The sequence below is a fragment of the Bombina bombina genome, chromosome 11, assembly GCF_027579735.1.
Source record: "Bombina bombina isolate aBomBom1 chromosome 11, aBomBom1.pri, whole genome shotgun sequence".
NCBI classification, from domain to species: Eukaryota; Metazoa; Chordata; class Amphibia; order Anura; family Bombinatoridae; genus Bombina; species Bombina bombina.
Genome location: NC_069509.1, coordinates 84,376,248 through 84,403,187, shown reverse-complemented (window position 1 = coordinate 84,403,187; position 26,940 = coordinate 84,376,248). Strand labels below are relative to the sequence as shown.

The 26,940-nt window shown below is 39.4% G+C and overlaps 1 protein-coding gene across 2 annotated transcripts in view; it reads left to right on the top strand.

Annotated features, from left to right (window-relative positions):
- LOC128642474 (rho GDP-dissociation inhibitor 2) overlaps nt 1-26,940 on the top strand; it is a 414,423-nt gene that overhangs the window by 163,519 nt on the left and 223,964 nt on the right. The window lies entirely within an intron of this gene.

Below are 26,940 nucleotides of genomic sequence, written 5' to 3'. Positions count from 1 at the left end.
AGAAAAAAAAATAGAGCGCCTGGTTTTTAAATTACTTGTAAAAAAGACCAAGCTGTTTCTGTGCTTCTATCCACAGAAAGTCTACCTTTAATAATCCCACAAGTAGAAACTAATCTAATAGAATGGGCTGTACAGATACTGGAAGGAATTTCCTGCTTCCAAGAAGCTATACACACTTACTGCTTTAACCAGGAAACTAAAATGACTGTAGTCCTGACCCATACGTGGACAAATTAAATGAACCATAAACTTTAAAAATGCAAAAAAGAAAAAAATGTTTTATCATAATAAATGTAGCTCCCCACACTTCTGTATAGAGCTCTTACCCTCTCCTGATATTCTCAGCCGAGAAATGAGCTGTGCGTCCGTAGTAACTGATGGTTGCCAGAAAGTTAGGAATAAAATGTGTGAAACAGCGAGCACGGCAGGATTGATGTTAATGCTCTCGACACCAAAGAGCTATAATCCAGACTGCGTAAACATACCCCTCGCACTAGCAAATAATGCCTCTAGCTGTCAAATGAAAGGAGAAAGTGGAGGAGCGTGCAAAGTTTAAAGGGACAGTCTACACCTTAGTCATCTTAAAGTTTTACTATAGATTAAGCTATAAAAAAGCCTCCTGAACCCTTTTATATATCATTCAGCAGTAACAGTAAAAAAAAAGTAATTTTAAAATGAATATTGTTTGTGGCCACTTTGAAATGGCTGCCAAGCTCCAAACACTGATGACATGATCTGGGCTGCATATGGCATCCAATCACAAAGGGCTCACTAATTGGATTCAACAGACTGTCAATGCCATTCAACAGATTGCATAGATGCAGCCCAGATCTTAAATGTCATCAGTGGGCAGAGCTTGGCAGCAATTTCAAAGTGAACCAGAAACAATATTCATGAATTCATTAATAATTTTTTTTTTTTACTGTTCCTGCTGCATGATATAGAAAGGGGTGTAGGAGGCTATTTGCACCTTAATCTAAAGAAAGACTTTAAGATGACCAAGGTGTAGACTGTCCCTTTAACCACTATAGGCCCACAAAATTAAGCATAAGCATGTTGTTATAAAAAACCTTGCCATAACCCTTCTTAAAGGAGCTGTAGCTAATAAGGGAGTAAATAATCAGAAAGTCAACCTAAATGTCCTGCAATACTAAGTACTTGAACACTCGCCTGTGTTATCTGTAACATGTACTTTGGTTATGATATACATATAATTATGTACCTACTGATAGCCTGTGGGCTGTGTGAGTGACAAGAGGTACATAGCCAAAATGAAACCCACTCCACTGTGCTTACCAAGCCGCTATGCCTGTATACAGTAGACATCCCATCCAGTACTGTACTAAACAGAGGATATGCTGAGGGACTACAAAGCAACAAGAGGAGGCTGAAGGAGTCCCAGCAGGACTAGTGACCACAACTCCCACAGGAGATTTACATTGCACAGCCAAGTACTCTCCTATGGTCCCTCTCTTCAATGTTTCCCTTGTGAAGGGATACAAAGATCCTTCTTGCAATAAAATAAATTCCAGAACACCTCATTCTTCACCTTCTCCTGGAGAGGCAAGGAAACAACTGGGATATCAGAGAGGTGAGAGGGATTAAAAGACTGTGCAAAGTTGGTTATCTTTGCCTCCTACGGGTGGCCAGAAATAATGCCTTATGGACTCTCACCACCTTATGAAAGAAATAAACCTAAATTTTAATATGTTAAAATCTGCAGATAATATGAGGTATCATAGGATTGTTTGCAGGTTATGTGCATGGAACTGGTTGGAACAATGGTGCTTAAAGTGATGGTAAATTCAAATGATCGCCTTTTTGCCATTTGATGTAAAACTAAAAGATACTATGAATTTAAGTTATCAAAACACACAATTTTTCAACTTCCTTTTGTAATTTATATGCAACAGCTACTTTCCTATGTTATTCTCCGGCAGCCCCGACACAAAGACCTTTTTTTTTCTATTTAATGACGTTTTATCGTTGTCCATTAAAATCCATAGTGTTTTGGCATATGTCAATAAAAAAAAAAAAAAACGATCTTTTGCGCATGCGTTAGCAACCTCATGCTTCTTGTCTGCTTTCATGACTTGCATATGCGCATTACATTTTTTGAAGACAGATGCCCACAGTTCATTAAAAAGTTTATTTTGCTCATTATGAATGTGGAATCACATTCTCTGACGTAGGCAGAAAATCCAAACTACATCCATCTCACATGGCTCTGGAGATATACAACAAATCAATTGAATGATTCGTATTCTCCGAAGTGTAAATAGCAGCATTGCGCATGCGCAAGTCGGCATGCTTGCTATTCATGAGTCATGAATAATTAGAGAGCGGTGGGACCGCTATCTAAATAACAGTGGAAATACAAGCAAGAAGAAGGGGCAGAGCTTAAGCTTGAAGGAACGGATCAGTGAATTTATAATTTAATCCAGGGCTCGACAAACCAAGGAGCCTGGGAGCCAATGGCTCCTATCATTTTACCCCTGGCTCCTAACTTTTTGGGTTATTCTCCATATATCTATATACAAATCCAACTGTCTGGCTCCTAAAAATATGCCTGGCTCCCAAATATTCTTACTGGCTCCTAATTTTTAAACAGATTTGTCAAGCACTGATTTAATCTACAAACAGATTATAAATTAAAAGAAAAAGTTAGTGACTATTACAAACATAATGTTTAATAAGAATAGATTATCTGAAATAGTAAAATTTACCATCACTAACACAAACACAGTTTTATGGTGTAAAATACAAATGTAAGTTTTAAAGCATTATTATATATTATTATATATACTTATACATACATACACACACACACACACACACACACACATTGATTGGGGTAGCTGTGTTAGTCCAGTGCTTTAGATACCAAAATAACAAGAGTATTGTATTGAGCAATGATACTTTTTTTATTGAACTAGCTATACATTTATATGTAGACAAGCTTTCAGAAGAATTCCTTCCTTTCTCAAGTCTGAAGCAATGGAATTTACAGATTATATCTTGAAACACAGAATGACTAAAAGGACAGAAAGTATTACAGACGTCTGAGTGTAGGGAGAGGAGGGGGTTTATAGGAGTTCGGATATTATAAAATAATTGCAGCAAAAAGGTTGTTACTTTGTATTAAAAACATTTAGACTTGGGCTGATATTTTATTCTATAGCAACACACCATTAATGTCTTGTAAATTACAAGTTGGATACTGTCCCTTTAATATGTTGATAATAAGACTTTTTTTCTGCTTTTTATGACACTGATCCATGTGATTGCGTAATCCAATATATAAAATAATGTTGATGTCCTGTTAGCTATGGAAAGAATCCTTTGTCAACAGGAACAAGTTGAACCCTACTGACAGAACTGACCATGAAAGGCATTCAGTGATCTTGTCCCATCTTGTCCGGGGTGCGTGTGTGTGTGTGTGGGGGGGGGGGGGAATGACAATTATTCCAACGCTCTGAAGTGCCCTGTATCAATGGAAAAACTAATTCCAGACACAATTAATATAAATTAATTTTAACTGTGAATTTTTCAGTCTGTGTAAACCTAAATTGGTATAATTTCATAGATCTATGTTGCATTGTATACAAAACAAAAAATGTGTTCTGACTGTAACTGTTGTATAAGAATTTAGAGAGCTTTAATAGTTATACCAAGTTTATTCATAATTAGATTTGCTGTCTCACGAGAGTACATAAATTTAATAATAAAAAAAAAAAGCTTAGTAATTATAGCCACGTAATGGGACTGTAATGTATTTGCTAAAGAAGCTAATCATTAAAAGGGAAACTGAACAGCAAGTAAATACGAAGGGCAAGATTTATTACGAGGCGAATGCCCCGATCGGTTGCAGGCTCGCCCATTTGAGCCTGCAACTGGTATTTATGAAGCAGCAGTTTAAACTGCCGCTTCATAAACCCTCACCACCAAACTGGTGTTGACGGATGAAAATCACCCTGGATTAATTCGACCTGTGTGATTGACAAGCCCTTCTCTCTCACGCATTTGGTTGCTTGAGGGTAGAGGGCGGTATTGCGCAAGTGTTCCCTCGTGCAATGATAAATATATGGAACACATTCTATAAGATACTGACAGTGTTGGTTATGCAAAACTGGATAATGGGTAATAAAGGGATTATCTATTTTTTTTTTTAAACAATAAAAATTCTAAAGTAGACTGTCCCTTTTAAAGGTGCAGTCTTTCCGTAATTGCTTTATCAGATATCAATGCATTTTATACTAACTTTATGACTGTGGCTTAGCCTTGTTGTCGGAGGACTAAAGACCAGATTGGCTCCTCCAAATAAACTGGTGGGTGAAATTTGGCTATTTTATAGGGACAGTCTACGCCAGAATTTTTATTATTTAAAAAGATAGATAATCCCTTTATTACCCATTACCCAGTTTTGCATAACCAACACTGTTATATTAATATACTTTTACCTCTGTGATTACCTTGTATCTAAGCCTTTACAGACTGCCCCCTTATCTCAGTTCTTTTGAGAGACTTGCATTTTAGCCAATCAGTGCTGACTGCTAGGTAACTCCAAATGCGTGAGCACAATGTTATCTATAGGACACACATGAACTAACACCCTCTAGCTGTGAAAAACGGTCAAAATGCCCTGAGATAAGAGGCGGCCTTCAAGGACTTAGAAATTAACATATGAGCCTACCTAGGTATAGCTTTCAACTAAGAATACCAAGAAAACTAAGCAAATTTGATGATAGAAGTAAAATTGGAAAGTTTATTAAAATTGCATGCCCTATCTGAATCATGACTAGACTCTCCCTTTAAAATAACTGCAGCAAAAAGGATGTAAAGTTGTTATAAAAATGTTAAGAACTGGCTAATGTATTATTCTGTAACTACACAACAGGTGTTTACTGTCCCTTTAAATTACAGGAGGGAAAAAAGACAAAAATAGCTAAAGTATATTTCAACATTTTTTTTTGCTACAAACATTTCATATATTACAATCGTAGGGTTTGATGTTCATTTAAAGGGACAATTCATTCATTTGTTGGAGAATTTCATTATTTCACAAATGTGAGTTGCTAGTTATGTGCTATCTAGTGTTGCTACCTCGGTCACGTTTTCCTGGACACTTATGAGTTACACATGTTGCAGGGAGGAACATGAATAGTACTATCCAGGGTCACTATTTGTATGCTGTCAAGGTGTGCAGTGCTTGTTGCCCTCTGCACACCCTGCAGCATGTATAACTCATAAGTGTCCAGGAAAAACATGGCCAAAGTGGCAACCCTAATGCTACCCCCTCCAAGCAGGTAATGTATGATCAACAACAAAGTTATAAATGATTTCACTTATATTGCACTCCCCCTTTTATATGCTGTCCTTACAAAGTCCTGATAAATACCTTCAGAAATAGGAAATTTGGTAATTTACTGTATGTGTTCAATATATTATTTTTTAATGAATGTAACAGCATATTTTGGAGAATGTTCTTGCAACAGTCTTATCATTTAATAATCTTTATCAAGTTAGCAGAAAAACATTACCGTAAATGGAAACTGTATATTTTTTTATAACGAATATGCAGACAAGAACTGATCAATTTAGTTTTAACATTATTACAGCAAAAAATATAAGTACCCCCCTTTCCTTCTTTTAATTAAAATAAATTGAGTTTCCATAAAAATGGCATGTATCCTGGATTAAGGCCAATCTAAAAAAAAAACAACGAATTTCGTTTTCAGCAATGCCCCCCTTTTAATTAAAAAACAAACTAGAATGCATACAACAAAGAAAAAATACTTTGTCTGTTTAACATAATTAGGAAAGGGAGATTGTTATGGTGTTATTACAAGCACAACTGAGGGCATCCCGAGACATTTAATTCAGCTCTTGCAGATTATAAACAAATGCCATTGTACAGTGCATAGTTGGAAGTTAATTAAAAAATTAAGAGGATAGTCTCCCCTGCAGCAAAAAAACAATAAGACGTCCTCTATAAAAGGGAACTGCAGATTTTTTTTATTTTTAGAAATGCATTGTTTATAAACCTTCCCCATGGCAGTGCCCATCCTTAGCAACAAGAGAAGTCTGCCCCAACCTCCAATGTGGTGTACTAGTGTACATACAATGAACAACTATGTAGAATTTTAGATCTAGGGTAGTGCTTGACAAATCTGTTTCAAAATTAGGAGCCAGTAAGAATATTTAGGAGCCAGGCATATTTTTTAGGAGCCAGACAGTGGTATTTGTATATAGATATATGGAACCCAAAAAGTTAGGAGCCAGGGGTAAAATTCTAGGAGCCATTGGCTCCCAGGCTTCTGGGTTTGTCTAGGGGATGTAATGTTCAGTTCTCACGGAGTTTGTGTAGGATATAGAGATATATATATATATATATATATATATATATATATATATATATATATATATATAAAATCAAAGTGCCAACTAATATTAAAAAAAATTCATATAAATAATTCAAATAAAAATAATAAAATAAAAACATAATTTATGCTTACCTGATAAATTTATTTCTCTTGTAGTGTATCCAGTCCACGGATCATCCATTACTTGTGGGATATTCTCCTTCCACACAGGAAGTTGCAAGAGGATCACCCACAGCAGAGCTGCTATATAGCTCCTCCCCTAACTGTCATATCCAGTCATTCGACCGAAAACAAACAGAGAAAGGAGAAACCATAGGGTGCAGTGGTGACTGTAGTTTAATTAAAATTTAGACCTGCCTTAAAAGGACAGGGCGGGCCGTGGACTGGATACACTACAAGAGAAATAAATTTATCAGGTAAGCATAAATTATGTTTTCTCTTGTTAAGTGTATCCAGTCCACGGATCATCCATTACTTGTGGGATACCAATACCAAAGCTAAAGTACACGGATGATGGGAGGGACAAGGCAGGATTAAGCGGAAGGAACCACTGCCTGAAGAACCTTTCTCCCAAACACAGCCTACGAAGAAGCAAAAGTATCACATTTGTAAAATTTTGAAAAAGTGTGAAGCAAAGACCAAGTCGCAGCCTTGCAAATCTGTTCAACAGAGGCCTCATTTTTGAAGGCCCAGGTGGAATCCACAGCTCTAATAGAATGAGCTGTAATCCTTTCAGGGGGCTGCTGTCCAGCAGTCTCATAGGCTAGGCTTATTACTCTCCGAAGCCAAAAGGAAAGAGAGGTTGCAGAAGCTTTTTGACCTCTCCTCTGTCCAGAGTAAACGAAAACGACAACAAACCAGTCAGAAAGTTTGACGAAAAAACCTTATATAGCCTGTAAGTAAAACTTCAAGGCACGTGACTACCGTCCAATTAAGCAAACGACCCGTTCCTTCTTTGAAAAATGGATTAAGACACAATGAATGGAACAACAATCTCCCTTGATTGATTATTTCCCTGTTATGAAACCACTTAGGTAAAAAACCCATGTTTGTTACGCAGACCTAACCTTTTCTAATGAAAAATCAGATAAAGGAAGAAATACAACAATGTCAGGCAAATCACTGCATGCCCTCCATCGAGCCGAGGAAATCACCATCAAAAACAGAAAAACTTCCAAGAAAAAAGTTATTTTAATATCAATGGAATGAAGGGGTTCAAACGGAACTCCCTGAACTAACCTTTAAAGCACCAAGTTGTTAAAGCTCCAACGGGACAACCTTTTATTAAACCACAGGCATTAATCCTAACCCTAAGCCGTGACCAAATGCCTGGACGTTCTTAAACTTCTGTCAGAATACTGCTTGTGCAAAAATAAGGACTGAGCAGTAGATCTGTCCTTTAAGGAACTAGCTGATAATCCTTTGTCCAAGCCCTCTTGGAGAAAAGACAATATTCTAGGAACCCTAACTTTACTCCATGAGTAAGTCTTGGATTCACACCAATAAAGATATTTACTCCATATCTTGTGGTAGCTTTTCCTGGTAACAGGCTGTCGTGCCTGTATTAAAGTATCAATGACTGACTCGGAGAAGCCACGCTTTGATAGAATCAAGCGTTCAAACTCCATGCAGTCAGTCTCAGAGAAATTAGATTTGGATGATTGAAAGGACCTTGTATCAGAAGGTCCTGTCTTAGAGGCAGAGTCCATGGTGGAAAGGATGACATGTCCACTAGGTCTGCATACCAAGTCCTGCATGGCCACGCAGGTGCTATCAGAATCACTGATGCTCTCTCCTGTTTGATTTTGGCAATCAGTCGAGGGAGCAGAGGAAACGGTGGAAACACATAAGCCAGGTTGAAGAACCAAGGCGCTGCTAGCGCATCTATCAGCGTCGCTTCTGGGTCCCTGGACCTGGATCCGTAACAAGGAAGCTTGGCGTTTCTGGCGAGACGCCATGAGATCCAACTCTGGTTTGGCCCCAACGATGAATCAACTGAGCAAACACCTCCGGATGGAGTTCCCACTCCCCAGGATGAAAAGTCAGTACGCCTTAGAAAATCCACCTCCCAGTTCTCTCACGCCTGGGATGATGGATCGCTTGACAGGTGGCAAGAGTGAGTACTCTGTCCAGCGAATTATCTTTTGAGACTTCTAACATCGCTAGGGAACTCCTGGTTCCCCCTTGATGGTTGATGTAAGCCACAGTTTGTGATGTTGTCCGACTGAAATCTGATGAACCTCAGTGGTTGCTAACTGAGGCCAAGCAAGAAGAGCATTGAATATTCGCTCTTAGACTCCAGAATATTTATTGGAAGGAGTTTCTCCTCCTGAGTCCACGATCCCTGTGCCTTCAGGGAATTCCAGACTGCACCCCAACCTAGAAGGCTGGCATCTGTTGTTACAATTGTCCAATCTGGCCTCCGAAAGGTCATACCCTCGGACAGGTGTACCCGAGACAATCACCAGAGAAGAGAATCTCTGGTCTCTTGATCCAGATTTAGCAGAGGGGACAAATCTGTGTAATCCCCATTCCACTGACTCAGCATGCATAATTGCAGCGGTCTGAGATGAAGGCGCGCAAATGGCACTATGTCCATTGCCGCTACCATTAAGCCGATTACCTCCATACACTGAGCTACCGAAGGGCGCGGAATGGAGTGAAGAACACGGCAAGCATTTAGAAGTTTTGATAACCTGGACTCCGTCAGGTAAATTTTCATTTCTACAGAATCTATAAGAGTCCCTAAGAACGAGACTCTTGTGAGAGTGGGGATAGAGAACTATTTTCCTCGTTCACTTTCCACCCGTGCGACCTCAGAAATGCCAGAACTATCTCTGTATGAGACTTGGCAACTTGAAAGCTTGACGCCTGTATCAGGATGTCGTCTAGATACGGAGCCACCGCTATGCCTCGCGGTCTTAGAACCGCCAGAAGTGAGCCCAGAACCTTTGTAAAGATTCTCGGGGCTGTAGCCAACCCGAAGGGAAGAGCTACAAATTGGTAATGCCTGTCTAGAAAGGCAAACCTTAGAAACCGATGATGATCTTTGTGAATCGGTATGTGAAGGTAGGCATCCTTTAAGTCCACTGTGGTCATGTACTGACCTTCTTGGATCATGGGTAGGATGGTCCGAATAGTTTCCATTTTGAAAGATGGAACTCTGAGGAATTTGTTTAAGATCTTTAGATCCAAAATTGGTCTGAAGGTTCCCTCTTTTTTGTGAACCACAAATAGATTTGAATAAAAACCCAGTCCTTGTTCCGTCCGCGGAACTGGATGGATCACTCCCATAACTAGGAGGTCTTGCACACAGCGTAGGAATGCCTCTTTCTTTATCTGATTTGCAGATAGCCTTGAAAGATGAAATCTCCCTTGTGGAGGGGAAGCTTTGAAGTCCAGAAGATATCCCTGAGATATGATCTCCAACGCCCAGGGATCCTGAACATCTCTTGCCCACGCCTGGGCGAAGAGAGAAAGTCTGCCCCCTACTAGATCCGTCGCCGGATAGGGGGCCGATCCTTCATGCTGTCTTAGAGGCAGCAGCAGGCTTTCTGGCCTGCTTGCCTTTGTTCCAGGACTGGTTAGGTTTCCAGGCCTGCTTAGATTGAGCAAAAGTTCCCTCTTGTTTTGAAGCGGAGGAAGTTGATGCTGCACCTGCCTTGAAATTTCGAAAGGCATGAAAATTAGACTGTTTGGCCTTTGCTTTGGCCCTGTCCTGAGGAAGGGTGTGACCCTTACCTCCAGTAATGTCAGCAATAATTTCCTTCAAACCAGGCCCGAATAAGGTCTGCCCCTTGAAAGGAATGTTGAGTAATTTAGACTTCGAAGTCACGTCAGCTGACCAGGATTTAAGCCATAGCGTCCTACGCGCTTGGATGGCGAATCCAGAATTCTTAGCCGTTAGTTTAGTCAAATGAACAATGGTATCAGAAACAAATGAGTTAGCTAGCTTAAGCGTTCTAAGCTTGTCAATAATTTCATTCAATGGAGCTGTATGGATGGCCTCTTCCAGGGCCTCAAACCAGAATGCCGCCGCGGCCGTGACAGGCGCAATGCATGCAAGGGGCTGTAAAATAAAACCTTGTTGAATAAACATTTTCTTAAGGTAACCCTCCAATTTTTTATCCATTGGATCTGAAAAAGCACAACTGTCCTCAACCGGGATAGTAGTACGCTTTGCTAAAGTAGAAACTGCTCCCTCCACCTTAGGGACCGTCTGCCATAAGTCCCGTGTAGTGGCGTCTATTGGAAACATTTTTCTAAATATAGGAGGTGGGGAAAAAGGCACCCCCGGTCTATCCCACTCCTTGCTAATAATTTCTGTAAGCCTTTTAGGTATAGGAAAAACATCAGTACACACCGGTACCGCATAGTATTTATCCAGCCTACACAATTTCTCTGGTACTGCAACTGTGTTACAGTCATTCAGAGCAGCGAATACCTCCCCAAGCAACACACGGAGGTTCTCAAGCTTAAATTTAAAATTAGAAATCTCTGAATCAGGTTTCCCCGAATAAGAGATGTCACCCACAGACTGAAGCTCTCCGTCCTCATGATCTGCATATTGTGACGCAGTATCAGACATGGCCCTTACAGCATCTGTGCGCTCTGTATTTCTCCTAACCCCAGAGCAATCGCGCTTGCCTCTTAATTCAGGCAACCTGGATAATACCTCTGACAGGGTATTATTCATGATTGCAGCCATGTCCTGCAAGGTAATCGCTATGGGCGTCCCTGATGTAATTGGCGCCATATTAGCATGCATCCCCTGAGCGGGAGGTGAAGGGTCTGACACGTGGGGAGAGTTAGTCGGCATAACTTCCCCCTCGTCAGAATCTTCTGGTGATATTTCTTTTATAGTTAAAGACTGATCTTTACTGTTTAAGGTGAAATCAATACATTTAGTACACATTCTCCTATGGGGCTCCACCATGGCTTTCAAACATAATTAACAAGTAGTTTCCTCTGTGTCAGACATGTTTAAACAGACTAGCAATGAGACTAGCAAGCTTGGAAAACACTTTAAACAAGTTTACAAGCAATATAAAAAACATTACTGCACCTTTAAGAAACACAAATTTTGTCAAAATTTGAAATAACAGTGAAAAAAGGCAGTTACACTAACAAAATTTTTACAGTGTATGTAACAAGTTAGCAGAGCATTGCACCCACTTGCAAATGGATTATTAACCCCTTAATACCCAAAACTGAATAATAAAAGACAGAAACGTTTTTTTTTGTTTGTTTTTTTTCAAACAGTCACAACAACTGCCACAGCTCTACTGTGGCTTTTTAGCTCCCTCAAAAACGACTTTGAAGCCTTTTGAGCCCTCTAGAGATGTCCTGGATCATGCAGAGGGAAGCTGAATGTCTCTGTCAGTATTTTTATCTGCACAGAAAAGCACTAAAAAAGGCCCCTCCCACTCATATTACAACAGTGGAAAGCCTAAGAAAACTGTTACTAGGCAAAATTCAAGCCAGCCATGTGGAAAAAAACTAGGCCCCAATAAGTTTTATCACCAAATACATATAAAAACGATTAACATGCCAGCAAACGTTTTATATTACATTTTTATAAGAGTATGTATCTCTATTAATAAGCCTGATACCAGTCGCTATAACTGCATTGAAGGCTTTACTTACATTAGTTCGTTATCAGCAGCATTTTCTAGCAAATTCCATCCCTAGAAAATTATTAACTGCACATACCTTATTCCACGAAAACCTGCACGCCATTCCCTCTCTGAAGTTACCTCACTCCTCAGAATATGTGAGAACAGCCATGGATCTTAGTTACTTCTGCTAAGATCATAGAAAACGCCGGCAGATTCTTCTTCTAAATACTGCCCGAGATAAACAGTACACTCCGGCACCATTTAAAAATAACAAACTTTTGATTGAATAATAAACTAAGTATAAAACACCACACTCCTCTTACGACCTCCATCTTGGTTGAGGCTTGCAAGAGAATGACTGGATATGATAGTTAGGGGAGGAGCTATATAGCAGCTCTGCTGTGGGTGATCCTCTTGCAACTTCCTGTTGGGAAGGAGAATATCCCACAAGTAATGGATGATCCGTGGACTGGATACACTTAACTAGAGAAAAAGTGTTTCAATAAAATAAAACGTGTTTCAATAAGAAATATGTAAAACTAGAGAATTTGAACATAATATTAAACCACAAATGGAACTGAACTAAAATCAAAGTCACTCAAATAAATAAATAAAAATTTAAGCCACAAAAAAAAAAAATCAGGCAAAAGGAGATATGTACATATGTAAAATAAAGTTCTATGTACAAATAAATACACACATTCAGGGACTCAAAAAACAGAATTTATGTTTACCTGATAAATTACTTTCTCCAACGGTGTGTCCGGTCCACGGCGTCATCCTTACTTGTGGGATATTCTCTTCCCCAACAGGAAATGGCAAAGAGCCCAGCAAAGCTGGTCACATGATCCCTCCTAGGCTCCGCCTACCCCAGTCATTCGACCGACGTTAAGGAGGAATATTTGCATAGGAGAAACCATATGGTACCGTGGTGACTGTAGTTAAAGAAAATAAATTATCAGACCTGATTAAAAAAACCAGGGCGGGCCGTGGACCGGACACACCGTTGGAGAAAGTAATTTATCAGGTAAACATAAATTCTGTTTTCTCCAACATAGGTGTGTCCGGTCCACGGCGTCATCCTTACTTGTGGGAACCAATACCAAAGCTTTAGGACACGGATGAAGGGAGGGAGCAAATCAGGTCACCTAAATGGAAGGCACCACGGCTTGCAAAACCTTTCTCCCAAAAATAGCCTCAGAAGAAGCAAAAGTATCAAACTTGTAAAATTTGGTAAAAGTGTGCAGTGAAGACCAAGTCGCTGCCCTACATATCTGATCAACAGAAGCCTCGTTCTTGAAGGCCCATGTGGAAGCCACAGCCCTAGTGGAATGAGCTGTGATTCTTTCGGAGGCTGCCGTCCGGCAGTCTCGTAAGCCAATCTGATGATGCTTTTAATCCAAAAAGAGAGAGAGGTAGAAGTTGCTTTTTGACCTCTCCTTTTACCGGAATAAACAACAAACAAGGAAGATGTTTGTCTAAAATCCTTTGTAGCATCTAAATAGAATTTTAGAGCGCGAACAACATCCAAATTGTGCAACAAACGTTCCTTCTTTGAAACTGGTTTCGGACACAGAGAAGGTACGATAATCTCCTGGTTAATGTTTTTGTTAGAAACAACTTTTGGAAGAAAACCAGGTTTAGTACGTAAAACCACCTTATCTGCATGGAACACCAGATAAGGAGGAGAACACTGCAGAGCAGATAATTCTGAAACTCTTCTAGCAGAAGAAATTGCAACTAAAAACAAAACTTTCCAAGATAATAACTTAATATCAACGGAATGCAAGGGTTCAAACGGAACCCCCTGAAGAACTGAAAGAACTAAATTGAGACTCCAAGGAGGAGTCAAAGGTTTGTAAACAGGCTTAATTCTAACCAGAGCCTGAACAAAGGCTTGAACATCTGGCACAGCTGCCAGCTTTTTGTGAAGTAACACAGACAAGGCAGAAATCTGTCCCTTCAGGGAACTTGCAGATAATCCTTTTCCAATCCTTCTTGAAGGAAGGATAGAATCCTAGGAATCTTAACCTTGTCCCAAGGGAATCCTTTAGATTCACACCAACAGATATATTTTTTCCAAATTTTGTGGTAAATCTTTCTAGTTACAGGCTTTCTGGCCTGAACAAGAGTATCGATAACAGAATCTGAGAACCCTCGCTTTCGATAAGATCAAGCGTTCAATCTCCAAGCAGTCAGCTGGAGTGAAACCAGATTCGGATGTTCGAACGGACCCTGAACAAGAAGGTCTCGTCTCAAAGGTAGCTTCCAAGGTGGAGCCGATGACATATTCACCAGATCTGCATACCAAGTCCTGCGTGGCCACGCAGGAGCTATCAAGATCACCGACGCCCTCTCCTGATTGATCCTGGCTACCAGCCTGGGGATGAGAGGAAACGGCGGGAACACATAAGCTAGTTTGAAGGTCCAAGGTGCTACTAGTGCATCCACTAGAGCCGCCTTGGGATCCCTGGATCTGGACCCGTAGCAAGGAACTTTGAAGTTCTGACGAGAGGCCATCAGATCCATGTCTGGAATGCCCCACAGCTGAGTGACTTGGGCAAAGATTTCCGGATGGAGTTCCCACTCCCCCGGATGCAATGTCTGACGACTCAGAAAATCCGCTTCCCAATTTTCCACTCCTGGGATGTGGATAGCAGACAGGTGGCAGGAGTGAGACTCCGCCCATAGAATGATTTTGGTCACTTCTTCCATCGCTAGGGAACTCCTTGTTCCCCCCTGATGGTTGATGTACGCAACAGTTGTCATGTTGTCTGATTGAAACCGTATGAACTTGGCCCTCGCTAGCTGAGGCCAAGCCTTGAGAGCATTGAATATCGCTCTCAGTTCCAGAATATTTATCGGTAGAAGAGATTCTTCCCGAGACCAAAGACCCTGAGCTTTCAGGGATCCCCAGACCGCGCCCCAGCCCATCAGACTGGCGTCGGTCGTGACAATGACCCACTCTGGTCTGCGGAATGTCATCCCTTGTGACAGGTTGTCCAGGGACAGCCACCAACGGAGTGAGTCTCTGGTCCTCTGATTTACTTGTATCTTCGGAGACAAGTCTGTATAGTCCCCATTCCACTGACTGAGCATGCACAGTTGTAATGGTCTTAGATGAATGCGCTGCAAAAGGAACTATGTCCATTGCCGCTACCATCAACCCGATCACTTCCATGCACTGAGCTATGGAAGGAAGAGGAACGGAATGAAGTATCCGACAAGAGTCTAGAAGTTTTGTTTTTCTGGCCTCTGTCAGAAAAATCCTCATTTCTAAGGAGTCTATTATTGTTCCCAAGAAGGGAACCCTTGTTGACGGAGATAGAGAACTCTTTTCCACGTTCACTTTCCATCCGTGAGATCTGAGAAAGGCCAGGACAATGTCCGTGTGAGCCTTTGCTTGAGGAAGGGACGACGCTTGAATCAGAATGTCGTCCAAGTAAGGTACTACAGCAATGCCCCTTGGTCTTAGCACAGCTAGAAGGGACCCTAGTACCTTTGTGAAAATCCTTGGAGCAGTGGCTAATCCGAAAGGAAAGCGCCACGAACTGGTAATGTGTGTCCAGGAATGCGAACCTTAGGAACCGATGATGTTCCTTGTGGATAGGAATATGTAGATACGCATCCTTGAAATCCACCGTGGTCATGAATTGACCTTCCTGGATGGAAGGAAGAATAGTTCGAATGGTTTCCATCTTGAACGATGGAACCTTGAGAAACTTGTTTAAGATCTTGAGATCTAAGATTGGTCTGAACGTTCCCTCTTTTTTGGGAACTATGAACAGATTGGAGTAGAACCCCATCCCTTGTTCTCTTAATGGAACAGGATGAATCACTCCCATTTTTAACAGGTCTTCTACACAATGTAAGAATGCCTGTCTTTTTATGTGGTCTGAAGACAACTGAGACCTGTGGAACCTCCCCCTTGGGGGAAGTCCCTTGAATTCCAGAAGATAACCTTGGGAGACTATTTCTAGCGCCCAAGGATCCAGAACATCTCTTGCCCAAGCCTGAGCGAAGAGAGAGAGTCTGCCCCCCACCAGATCCGGTCCCGGATCGGGGGCCAACATTTCATGCTGTCTTGGTAGCAGTGGCAGGTTTCTTGGCCTGCTTTCCCTTGTTCCAGCCTTGCATTGGTCTCCAAGCTGGCTTGGCTTGAGAAGTATTACCCTCTTGCTTAGAGGACGTAGCACCTTGGGCTGGTCCGTTTCTGCGAAAGGGACGAAAATTAGGTTTATTTTTTGCCTTGAAAGGCCGATCCTGAGGAAGGGCGTGGCCCTTACCCCCAGTGATATCAGAGATAATCTCTTTCAAGTCAGGGCCAAACAGCGTTTTCCCCTTGAAAGGAATGTTAAGTAGCTTGTTCTTGGAAGACGCATCAGCCGACCAAGATTTCAACCAAAGCGCTCTGCGCGCCACAATAGCAAACCCAGAATTCTTAGCCGCTAACCTAGCCAATTGCAAAGTGGCGTCTAGGGTGAAAGAATTAGCCAATTTGAGAGCATTGATTCTGTCCATAATCTCCTCATAAGGAGGAGAATCACTATCGACCGCCTTTATCAGCTCATCGAACCAGAAACATGCGGCTGTAGCGACAGGGACAATGCATGAAATTGGTTGTAGAAGGTAACCTTGCTGAACAAACATCTTTTAAGCAAACCTTCTAATTTTTTATCCATAGGATCTTTGAAAGCACAACTATCCTCTATGGGTATAGTGGTGCGTTTGTTTAAAGTGGAAACCGCTCCCTCGACCTTGGGGACTGTCTGCCATAAGTCCTTTCTGGGGTCGACCATAGGAAACAATTTTTTAAATATGGGGGGAGGGACGAAAGGAATACCGGGCCTTTCCCATTCTTTACTAACAATGTACGCCACCTGCTTGGGATATAGGAAAAGCTTCGGGGGGCCCCGGGCCTCTAAGAACTTTTCCATTTTACATAGTGGTTCTGGAATGACCAGATAATCACAATCATCCAAATTGGATAACACCTCCTTAAGCAGAGCGCGGAGATGTTCCAACTTAAATTTAAAATTAATCACATCAGGTTCAGCTTGTTGAGAAATGTTTCCTGAATCTGAAATTTCTCCCTCAGACAAAACCTCCCTGGCCCCCTCAGACTGGTGTAGGGGCCCTTCAGAAACCATATCATCAGCGTTCTCATGCTCTACAGAATTTCTAAACAGAGCAGTCGCGCTTTCGCTGATAAGTGGGCATATTGGCTAAAATGTTTTTGATAGAATTATCCATTACAGCCGTTAAATGTTGCATAGTAAGGAGTATTGGCGCACTAGATGTACTAGGGGCCTCCTGTATGGGCAAGACTGGTGTAGACGAAGTAGGGGATGATGCAGTACCATGCTTACTCCCCTCACTTGAGGAATCATCTTGGGCATCATTGTCATTATCACATAAATCACATTTATTTAAATGAATAGGAATTCTGGCTTCCCCACATTCAGAACACAGTCTATCTGGTAGTTCAGACATGTTAAACAGGCATAAACTTGATAACAAAGTACAAAAAACGTTTTAAAATAAAACCGTTACTGTCACTTTAAATTTTAAACTGAACACACTTTATTACTGCAATTGCGAAAAAACATGAAGGAATTGTTCAAAATTCACCAAATTTTCACCACAGTGTCTTAAAGCCTTAAAAGTATTGCACACCAAATTTGGAAGCTTTAACCCTTAAAATAACGGAACCGGAGCCGTTTTGAACTTTAACCCCTTTACAGTCCCTGGTATCTGCTTTGCTGAGACCCAACCAAGCCCAAAGGGGAATACGATACCAAATGACGCCTTCAGAAAGTCTTTTCTAAGTATCAGAGCTCCTCTCACATGCGACTGCATGCCATGCCTGTCTCAAAAACAAGTGCGCAACACCGGCGCGAAAATGAGGCTCTGACTATGCTTTGGGAAAGCCCCTAAAGAATAAGGTGTCAAAAACAGTGCCTGCCGATATTATTATATCAAAATACCCAGATAAAATGATTCCTCAAGGCTAAATATGTGTTAATAATGAATCGATTTAGCCCAGAAAAAGTCTACAGTCTTAATAAGCCCTTGTGAAGCCCTTATTTACTATCTTAATAAACATGGCTTACCGGATCCCATAGGGAAAATGACAGCTTCCAGCATTACATCGTCTTGTTAGAATGTGTCATACCTCAAGCAGCAAGAGACTGCACACTGTTCCCCCAACTGAAGTTAATTGCTCTCAACAGTCCTGTGTGGAACAGCCATGGATTTTAGTGACGGTTGCTAAAATCATTTTCCTCATACAAACAGAAATCTTCATCTCTTTTCTGTTTCTGAGTAAATAGTACATACCAGCACTATTTTAAAATAACAAACTCTTGATTGAATAATAAAAACTACAGTTAAACACTAAAAAACTCTAAGCCATCTCCGTGGAGATGTTGCCTGTACAACGGCAAAGAGAATGACTGGGGTAGGCGGAGCCTAGGAGGGATCATGTGACCAGCTTTGCTGGGCTCTTTGCCATTTCCTGTTGGGGAAGAGAATATCCCACAAGTAAGGATGACGCCGTGGACCGGACACACCTATGTTGGAGAAATGTAAATAACTACAACAAAATAAATAAAAAGCACTAGTCAGTAGGGATGGACAAATGTGCCGACAGTGTAAATTAGTTTGGAAGAATGAATAGTCCTGTAGACATTTGTTTTGGACAAATTTCTGGTTTTCGATTGTTACTTTCATTTTTTAATGTTCAAAATTACATTGACTATACATATTCAAAATTTCAAATGTAACATTTGATTTAACAAATGCTATTCAGAAGTTCAATACTTCATGTGTTTGGGTATTTAGTAAATGGATACATAATAGATACAAAATATATTAATTTGAATGTTTCTATTTCGAATATCACATTTAAAGAGAGCATTAGAAATACTATTACAAATATATCAATTCAATTTTTTAAAATTAGAATTTTGTATAATTTGAATTTAATTATTAGAACATTTTAAATAAATTAATTTAATTATAAAGCATTAGAAATACCAATACATTAAACAAAATGTTAAAATGTTGTAAAAACATTCAAAATGTGAAACAAACGTGTCAAAATTTGCTTAATTTGTCGAATGTTGCAAACATTTGCCCATACCTACTAGTCAGGTGAGAGAAATAGTTGTCCATAAGACAACAGCATTTATTTATCATCATTTATTGAGCATCAGTTATGCACCTATACATAGAGGACGAAACCCTTGACTGTCCTTAAAAACACAAAATGAATCATTTGGCTGCCATAAACAGACAGAAAAACACACAGCAAATTAACAATAATGAAGCAACCTGAACCAACTTTCAATATACTAATAATATATGACATGTTAATTTAAACACTTTAAGATTATAATAATAAAAATCGTTTATAATATATAAAAAAAAAAAAAACTACAATATACTTTTATTATTCATTTTGACCTTTTTTCCTGTAATTCCATTCTGAATTGTAAGATTTTCAGTTCCTGTTAGAAATGGAAGTGCAGAACACTGTTCTATTCCACACAGCCATTGGCTGCACAGTCTTGTGACCTGTTTATAACTCTCTAATTGGTCACAGCAGAGAAGGTAACTTAAGTTACAACATGGCAGCTCCATTGTTTTATAGACACTACAAATGTTACTTATTTTGTCAATATTTAAATAGCTAATGAAACTTTAAAAAAAACACATCTACGTGTTCTTTTCAGACTAATCTTTTATATTTCACACACAGCTCTGTAAAACGATCTCAGGAGCATATTTCACAGAGCTGTGTGTGAAATATTTAGCTCGGTGTCTGCAGAATTCTGTAGTGAGGGACAGAGTAACATACGTGGAACATATAAGGAGAAATGGCTGAATGCTGTTAGTTTATATCGGCAGCTTTTCTAATGTTCAAACATTACACAGACAGCTCCAGCTTGAAGGCTGGCTGTGAGGGGAAAAACCCTTGCTCTCTAGTTAGTGTGTATGACGTACGTACAGGTAGCCCTCAGTTTCCGCCGGGGTTAGGTTCCAGAAGGAATGGTTGTAAATCGAAACCGTTGTAAATTGAAACCAGTTTATAATGTAAGTCAATGGGAAGTGAGGTAGATAGGTTCCAGGCCCCTCTCAAAATTGTCATAAGTAACACCCAATACATTATTTTAAAAGCTTTGAAATGAAGACTTTAAATGCTAGACAGCATTATAAACCTAATAAAATAATCACACAACACAGAATATATAATTAAACTGAGTTAAATGAACAAAAACATTTGCTAAATAGCATAATAAACCTAATAAAATACAGGAAGCCCTCAGTTTACGCCGGGGTTAGGTTCCAGAAGGAATGGTTGTAAATCGAAACCGTTGTAAATTGAAACCCAGTTTATAATGTAGTCAATGGGAAGTGAGGGAGTTAGGTTCCAGGCCCCTCTCAAAATTGTCATAAGTAACACCTAGTACATTATTTTTAAAAGCTTTGAAATGAAGACTTTAAATGCTAAACAGCATTATATACCTAATAAAATAATCACACAACACAGACTTCACTTGCATTTTTCTGCAAACAGTTTCTTTCTATGCATTCCAATCTGGACTGATTTATAGACAGGAAGATCTTGTTCCTTTGAAATCTGCTCAGTAGCTCAGGTCTGGTTAAACTGATTAATTTCAGCTTGTTTGGCTTGCTGCAAAACAAGCGGACAGCTCCACCTACTGGCTATTTTAATAAATGCACTGCTTCTCAATGCTTTTCAATAGCAGTCACATGACTGGAAAAAAAAGGTTGTTATTCTGAAACGGTGTAAATTGAACCGTTGTAAAACGAGGGCCACCTGTAAAAGCACAACACAGACTTCACTTGCATTTTTCTGCAAACAGTTCTTTCTATGCATTTCCAATCTGGACTGAATTATAGACAGAAGATCTTGTTCCTTTGAAATCTGCTCAATAGCTCAGGTCTGGTTAAACTGATAAATATCAGCTTGCTTGGCTTTGCTGCAACACAAGCAGACAGCTCCCCCTACTGGCTATTTTTAATAAATGCACTGCTTCTCAATGCTTTTCAATAGCAGTCACATGACTGGAAACAAAGGTTGTTATTCTGAAAACGGTGTAAATTGAACCGTTGTAAAACGAGGGCCATCTGTATTCATATGCAGTGAAAGCACTGCGAGGTTTATCATTTTTTAGAAGGCTTTAGCAGAAAAATTACTAATACATATCAATTACAAACGTTATCTTTTTTTTTATGTTTTATTTTATATGCCCATACTTTTTTGGGTGTATAATGTCCCTTTAAGTTTCATCAAACATGTGTGGTTATTGTGTGAAATATACATTCATTCATTGTATTATTGTACCAGTATATAAGTTTGTACAGTACAAATGCACACTAGATGTAATGTCCCTTTAAAGGAACAGCACACCTTGAGATTTCTTTTTATATATACATTGTTTAGCTATGCATAATGAAACATTGCAATATACTTTCATTATTTATGCCCCACCCCTTCATCTATCTATTTTAAAGGGATATTAAACACAAATGTTTTCTTCAGGATTCAGAAAGAGAGCACAATTTTAAACAGCATTCCAATTTACTTCTATTATCTAATTTGCTTCATTCTTTGGATATCCTTTGTTAAATAAATAGCAGTGCACATTGGTGAGCCAATCAAATGAGATATCTATGTGCAACCACCAATCAGCAGCTACTGAGCCTATCTAGATATGTTTTTCAGGAAAGAATATCAAGAGAATGAAGCAAATTAGATAATAGAAGTAAATTAGAAAGCTGTTTAAAATTGTATTATCTATCTTAATCATGAAAGCAATAATTTGGGTTTAATGTCCCTTTAAATCTTGTGGTATGCATATTCAGTGTGCCACAACTTTGTGAATGCTTTGAGTTCTGCCCAAAAAAACATTGATCAGGATCTACTCCAAGGATCTCTAAGTGCTAATCAGTAGAATGGGCAACAGATCTCTGTGTTATCTTAGAAATCATAAAATGCTGTCAAGGCTTCAGTCAAACATTTTAAAACTCATCTTAGACAAACACGTTAATTGTTTTTAAACTCATACACTTTAAAATATGCATTAATCTGTTGCCATAGCTCCCTCTGTCCTGTCACGTATGTATCAGTGTTAATCATTGCGTTTAACTTGAATGGAATAAAGATTTTTATATTTTTAAACAAGCTCTTGCTTGGACTGCTGCCTGGAACACTGCGTCTTTGTTTAGCATAACCCTTGTTCTAGATTTAAGACATTGCCCTGTACGCAGTCTGTTATGATAGTAAACACAGATTTGGGGGAATATGGCATCTGATATTGTTTAGGGCTACTGATTAATTAAAGGGACATGAAACATTTTTCTTTCACAATTCAGATAGTGCATGCAATTTTAAAGGGAAATGAAACCCAAATTTTTTCTATCTTGGTTCAGATAGAGAATACAATTTTAAACAACTTTCTAATTCACTTCTATTATCAAATCTGTTTTATTATCTTGGTATCATTTGTTGAAGGAGCAGCAATGCACTACTGGTTTCTAACTGAACACATGGGTGAGCCAATCACAATCAATATATTTATGCAGTCACCAATCAACAGCTAGAACCTATGATCTCTGCTGCTCCTGAGCTTTCCTAGTTAAACTTTTCAGCAAAGGATAACAAGGAGAAGGATGCAAATTAAATAATAGATGTAAATTGGAACATTGTTTAAAATTGTATTCTCTATCTGAATCATGAAAGAAATGTTTTGGGTTTCATGTCCCTTTAAATAACATTCCAATTTAATTCTATTTTCAAATGTGTGTCAAATAACCTAGGTTCCAGAATGGCAGCTCGCATTAATTATAGAGATGTGCAATAAATGTATTTAGCTTTTAATGTCTATTTAGGTGTTCAAAATAAATTAAACTTTTCCCTATCGCTTTACAGTAATGATAATCATCTAAAATGTTTTTTTTATGTATGCATTTAGATACATTCTATTGTGTAGTAGGGGCTTTTTTTGGGGGGGTGGGAGGGGGGAATGAACAGTGATTGCTGAAAGTCGCTTATTTTTATAGTACTAGCAAAAAGCTGAAAAAATAATGCAGACATGCAAAGTAGCAGCCTTTGAGGTTTGTGGAAGTTCTAGCCCCAAATGTTGGTCTGTATTGCAACTGTAAGCAAGGAGGGTAAAGAGTAAATACATTCCATTACGTTAACGGACTGCAGCAAGGGTAACCGTGAGAGAGACAATGTCAAGGGGGGAAAGATTGTATATAAAGCAGCATTTATATCTGTTGCGCATGAATTAAAGTGATGTAATTTAGAATGCACCTGCTCATCTGTATCTCATTCATAATTCAAGAGCCTTATTAGCTACAGATTGTAACAATGCTTTGAGTGCTAAACCATTTCCCACCTGGGTGCTAAGCTGGATTTAAAGGGACACTGAACCCAAATTTTTTTCTTTTGTGATTCAGATAGAGCATACAATTTTAAGCAACTTTCTAATTTACTCCTATAATCACATTTTATTCATTCTCTTGGTATCTTTATTTGAAAAGCAAAAATGTAATTTTAGATGCCGGCCCATTTTTGGTAAACATGGGTTATTTTTGCCGATTGGTGGATAAATTCACCCACCAATAAACAAGTGCTGTCCAGGGTACTGAACCACAAATTGGCCGGCTCCTTAGCTTAGATGCCTTCTTTTTCAAATAAAGATAGCAAGAGAATGAAGAAAAATTGATAATAGGAGTAAATTAGAAAGTTGCTTAAAATTGCATGCTCTATCTGAATCACAAAATAAAAAACATTTGGGTTCAGTGTCCCTTTAAGCTTTTTTTTTACTATTTTTAAATATACTGTATATTTATTTATTTATTTTTTACTTTTTTCCAGATCCCCAAGACTTATATAGTTTGAGAAGTTAGGCGATTACCTTTTCCAACGGTGGGTCTTGGGGATCTGTAGCTGCTTAGATGCCCGAGATACAGGCTTCTAAGCAGGATGCTCCCTTTCCCTATAATGTGCATTTTAAATTTTAAATAAAGTTGACTACGGTGACGTCATTACACATGACGTCACCGTGCAAAACAGAAAGCCCCAGCGATGCCTGAGTCACTATACAGGCCTGATCACCAGGGTGGGAGTCGATGGGAGCCCCCAGATTGGCCCTCAAGGTGGGGTGAGTGCTAGGCGACGGCTGACGGCCGTCAGCACCTGACTGGCAAAATTTTCGATGGGCTCAGAGCCATTGTTAGCACTCAAGGGGTTTAAAGCTTTCCCCCTATAACAGTTGTAGAGAAAAAATAAATATTCTAAAATAATGTCATATTGGATACAGAACCTTTGAACTAAAGCTATGTTGTCAAGTAAGTCATAATCCACTGCATTCTCTCTGCAGCCCACACAAATCAACATGAGACTGCGTGCAACCTAAATAGATGCACATATAGTGTCTCTGTGTCTAGCTTTGATTGAGTGTAGGTATTATTTGTACCAGTATCTATATCAGTGGTCTCAAAGTACCGGCCCCAGGGCCATATGCGGCCCTCAAGATAGTTTCATCTGGCCCTCCCTTGTTTAATAGGGTACATTCAAAAGATAAACATAAAGGACAAGTGTCCTGTGTGAGACTCCCACCATGCACTGCTTGGATAAATGTCACTTTTTACACTGTTATACAGTCCAGAATGATCACTTGGCACTCACAAGATAATATTGACAACTGTGCATGTCTATTGGTGGGCTACAACATGCACTACTATTTGGGTTATATGTCACTTCAAGTTCTTAGTATTATCCAGATTCTGGGAGTTCAAGTGGCCCCAGGGGAGAAGAAACATTTGGCCAGTGGCCCCTAGATACATTGAGCTTCATACCCCTGATATAAATGTAGTTGTATCTGGATTAAATGAGTCGGTTACCTTTCCTTCAACAGACAAACACTGTGTTTACTGCAGGATATAAAAAGATCATTGTCTGTTTTGGAAAATTTAGATTTTAAAATAAGGACATGAAATTCAAAATATTTTTTTTTATGGGAACTTTTAGGAGTATTCAAACTTAAGGATAACTTACAATGTACTTCTGTAATCAAATGTACTTTGTTCTTAGCATCATCCTTTGTTGAAAAGATGCAGCAATATACTACTAGGAGACAGCTGTCAATATGTTCAGCGACTCCCAGTAGTTGCTGGGAGCTAGCAGCTCACACCTTGGATGTCTTTTGTTGTAAACTAGATCTAGAAGTAAATTGGGAAAGTGGTTTTAAAACAATTTCCTCTGTCTGAATAATGGATTTTTTTTTTATTTCATGTCCTTTTAATGTATATAAATAGATTTGAAGAATAGTAAATGCAGGCTAGACTTTGAAAAATAATGTTTGTTATATGTGCTTGTGATCCAGTAGTTTGTAATGTAGATATGACCCTCCAGGTCTACAAGCAAGAAATACCAAAACCCAGAAAAGCAGGTTTGTAAAATAACCTCATATTTTAACAAGTTCGCTTAGCTTGCAAATTATGTTACAGCACAACACACAAAAATCTTCATTCAGGAAGGCAAACTAAGAACATTAAAAAAATGTAGCATATATATACGGAATGTAATCCTTACAAATGCATCTGAAATGTAAACCACTTGCAGTCAAAGCGTAATAGATGGAATTAAATTACATTGCAGAGCAGTTTAATCATATGAGTTCAAAAGGCTTGGGCAATTTATTAAGCATATTTTAACATTTTCTATGCATCTGGTTTAGCCTAGTTTAACCTATATTAATGAACATGTGATCATTCGTTCCAGTTGTGTGTTTTATATATATTTTTAAATGTTGTATTTTGCCCCCAAAATCAACTTCACCCCAGCAGTGATTTCATACCTTCTCCCAGCTGATAAGTGGCAAAAACCATGAAACAGTCTGTCCTGGGGATGGTTATGAATCACTGCACTAACCCTAGCTAAGTTTATAAGCTGTGTGAACAGCGATGCTTTGGCATAAAGGGAATCTGCTGAAAAGCAGACATGAAGTAAAAAGGTGTGTCATTGTGAACCTAATTTTGCATATAGCTCTAGCCTAAATCCGGTTGCTGCATTGGAAGACAATGTAATTCAGAGGTTTTCTGTGGGAAAAACAGCCTTCTGGCCTGTCTAGATTTGTTAATGAACTACACAATGAGTTATACTCTCTCTCCTCTCCCTCTATTTAATGTTTACACATGTGCAAAAAATTAATTTTGTTATTTACTAAATAAATCATGAATGTGTGTGATTAATATTATCCAAAATGGTGTTTATTTAGTGCTTCTAACTTTGTGGCACAGTTTGGGGGAGGTACCTTTCCTGTTCCAGCATGACTGTGTCCTGTGTGCACAAGAGTGAGGGCCAAATAAGGAATGGTGTTGACAAATTTGGGGTGGAGTAACTGAAAAGCCTTGAAACTCAACCCCACCTTTAGGATGAATTGGAACGCCAATTTTCTTTTGGCTGAATGATCACAAATTCCAATAAATACGCTCCACAATATTGTGGAAAGCATTCCCAGAAGAGTTGCAGCTATTGTAGCCGCAATGGGGAGCCAACTCCATAGTAATCTCACAAGACCGACAACAAGGAAAGGCAGTGCGCAGGATTCCACTCACACCAAACGGAAATGTTTGCACAGTCAAATCAGCCGCCTTCACGCTGACTGAATCCAGGCATAACACGCTCACAACTCACTGCTTGACTGTCTCCTGCTGATGATGTCATCATCCGGTGCCACTCCTGGAGCGCGTCCATCAAATGCCCTTCTCCAAAAGAACACAAAACAAACAAGGGAAGGCACCCGGTCTCCAACAATCACAGGACACTTGGAACAGGACCAGGACACTCGCATCAAGTAAAAGCAATAGTAGTTTATTGACATCAGAGTGTACATATC